The sequence below is a fragment of the Arachis hypogaea genome, chromosome 20 (assembly GCF_003086295.3).
Source record: "Arachis hypogaea cultivar Tifrunner chromosome 20, arahy.Tifrunner.gnm2.J5K5, whole genome shotgun sequence".
NCBI classification, from domain to species: Eukaryota; Viridiplantae; Streptophyta; class Magnoliopsida; order Fabales; family Fabaceae; genus Arachis; species Arachis hypogaea.
In genome coordinates, this window is record NC_092055.1 from 62,179,780 (window position 1) to 62,182,889 (window position 3,110).

A 3,110-nucleotide genomic window follows, 5' to 3' on the forward strand; every position below is an offset into this window, starting at 1 on the left:
AATAGCATGGTTTTGTAATTCTCCCTTGAATTGTGCTTAAATGTGAAAACATGATTTTTAGGCCCTAAAATTGGTGATTTTAATTTACTTTAATTCTATTCGATGCCTTGATGTGTTTGTTGAGTGATTTCAGGTTCATAAGGCAAGTATCGGATGGAAGAAGTGAGGAGAAAAGCATGCAAAGCGGGAGAACACATGAAGAAATGAAGGAACCGGAAGTTGTCAAGCCCGACCTCTTCGCACTCAATCGACCATAACTTGAGCTACAGAGGTCCAAATGAGGCGGTTTTAGTTGCGTTGGAAAGCTAACATCCGGGGCTTCGAAATGATATAAAATTTGCCATATGTCACTTCGCGCTCAGGGGCGCGCACGCGCCATGTACGCATGCGCGCCGATGCTGTCCGTCTTGCCCACTAAAGTGAAATCGCCCCCAACGATTTCTGAAGCACTTTGGGCCCAACCCAACTCATTTCTAATGCTATTTCATACAGAATTCAAGCTGGGGCAAAGGGGGGAGAAATTAGTTTAGCCAACATGAGCCTTTAGTTAGTTTTCTAGAGAGAGAAGCTCCCTCTTCTCTCTAGAATTAGGTTAGGATTAGGTTAGATTATTTTAATTTCATGTTTAATTCCTTGATTTCATCTTGTTTCCTCAACAATTTCTTGATCTAATACTTCAATTCTTCTATTCTCTTGCTAATTTCTCTTTTGAGCATCTTTTTATGATTGATGAACACTTGTTGGATTTGGATTTTTCTTTAATGAGATTTGATGTTTGATGTTCTTTTGATGTTGATTTGAGTTGTGATTTACTTTTCTTGCAATTGATAGTTGGTAGATTTATATTTCTTGCACTTTTATTATACTTTCTTTTTATGCCTACCAAGTGTTTGACAAAATGCTTGGTTGGATCTTAGAGTAGATTTTGAGCATTCTTGGCTTGGAAAGAGTAATTAGGCAATCTTGAGTCATAAAAACCCAACTCATGTTGGTGATCTAGAGTTGTTAGCTAATATTGTTTCCATTGACGCTAATCTTTTGCTAATTTAATTAGTAAGTTGATTAGGACTTTTGGATTGAGATTAGCTAGTCTTATTAGACTTTCTCTCATGGAAGATAATATGATACCTTCTTCCAATGTTGGAGATGATGTAATGAGATAAATTCTTGTTTATCATTGTGACATGATTGATTAGTCTTGTTAGAATTTCTCCCTATGTGAAGATGACATGATACCTTCTTCCGTTTGTTGGAGTTGACTAAATAAGGCGAATTAATCATTGTATGACTAGGATAGAAAGCCTATGATCTCAACCCTTGCCATGAATGTCTCTCTTTTTATTACTTACTTTCTCCTTTTTTACTTGTCTTCTTTAAATACTTGCTTAATTTACTTTCCTTGTCATTTATTTTCCGCCCCTTATAAACAAAACCCCCTTTTACCCCCTTCATAGCCAATAATCATTCACTTCATTGCAATTCCTCGTGAGACGACCCAGAGTCTAAATACTTCGGTTAATTCTTATTTGGGATTTGTTATTCGTGACAAAACCATATTTTAATTTGATGTGAGAGTTGTTTGTTGGTTTGAAGCTATGCTTACAATGAAGTAATTCCTTTCTTTGGGAAAAAAATCTAGACCGACAACAATTCTTGCTGTCACTTGCTCCCAGGTCATAGAGTCCCTTATCAATCCTTGTTTCTCCTATAGCACAAGGGATGTGAAAACTCCCTGGGTCCTTCCTTTTTGTAGGCAACTCTGTTTGAATGAGAGCACTGCACTCCTTATTCATCACTATTGTTTGCCCTCCCTTTAGTGAATTTTTCTTGGTCAGCATCTCTTTCATACACTTAATGTATGAGGGCATTTGTTGGAGAGCCTTGATGAATGGTATGTTTACATGGAGAGATGCAAACATGTCAAGGAACTTTGAGTACACTTTTCTTTCTACACCCCCCTTGAGTCTTTGGGGAAAAGGTGCATATGGGTTCAGAATTTCCTTCTCCCTTAACTCCTCCTCCTGTGTGGGTTTGGTTTCTTGGTCACTCTCTTCTTGCTTCTCTACTGGAATATCTCGAGAGTGTTCTAATGGTTTGTTTGGTTCTTCCACACTCCCCTCATCACTTATAGTGACCATCTTGCATTCTTCCCATCTTACTTTCCTTGCTTCACCTCTCGGGTTTTTCTCTATGTCACTTGGGAAGCTAGCAGTAGGCTTGGGAATCTGCTGAGAGAGATATCCCACTTGAGACTCCAGCCTCTTGATGATGTCTCCCTGGTTTTTGATATTAGCTCGCACTTAATCCTTGAACACTTTGTTGTCTTGGACTTCCTTACATATACCTTCAAGTAGAGTCTCAATTCTGGAGAGCCTATCTTCGGATGGTGATGGTGGGCTGAGGTTAGAGGGGTGAGAATGGCTATTTTGGTTTTGATATGGATGTTGAGAGTTATTGTTGGGTGGGTGTTGATATGATCTTTGTGTGGAATGTTGGTGAGTTGCATTGTTGTTGGGGTTGTGACGTATGTGATCTTGGCCTTGATCTTGTTGATTTTCCTACCCAAAGTTCGGGTGGTTCTTCCAACCAGGATTATAAGTTTTGGAGTATGGATCATGGGTTTGCCTAGGTGAGTTTCCAATATAGTTGGCTTGTTCCCGGTCACCCTCTTCCTCTGTAGTTACTCCTTCTTGAGCTGCTGATGAGGTGGTGACTGTTGCAACTTGGTTTCTTTCCATCTTCTTAGTAAGGTCAGCCGGCTGCTTGGTGATCATCTTGTTTTGAGCCAGCAGAGTGTCCATGTTGTTCAGCTCCATCACTCCTCGAGTGTTGCTCCTTTCATAAGCATAGAAGTAATCATTCTCAGCTACAGTCTCGATGACATCTATGGCTTCTTCAATGGTCTTCTTCTTGTTTAGAGATCCCCTAGATGAGTGGTCTACTGCCTTCTTTGATTCATAAGAAAGACCCTTATAGAAAATGTGTAACTGCACCCATTCATTGAACATGTCTGGAGGGCACCTTCTTGTTAAGTCCTTAAACCTCTCCCATGCTTCATAGAGAGTTTTACCATCTTGTTGTCTGAAGATTTGTACCTCAGCTCTCAACCT

General features: G+C 39.7%; 1 non-coding gene across 1 annotated transcript; it reads left to right on the forward strand.

Annotated features, from left to right (window-relative positions):
- The first annotated feature begins 3,006 nt into the window (after positions 1–3,006).
- LOC112787160 (small nucleolar RNA R71) lies at positions 3,007–3,110 on the forward strand. The gene has a single exon (XR_003194589.1). It is a non-coding gene; the product is annotated as a small nucleolar RNA R71 (small nucleolar RNA).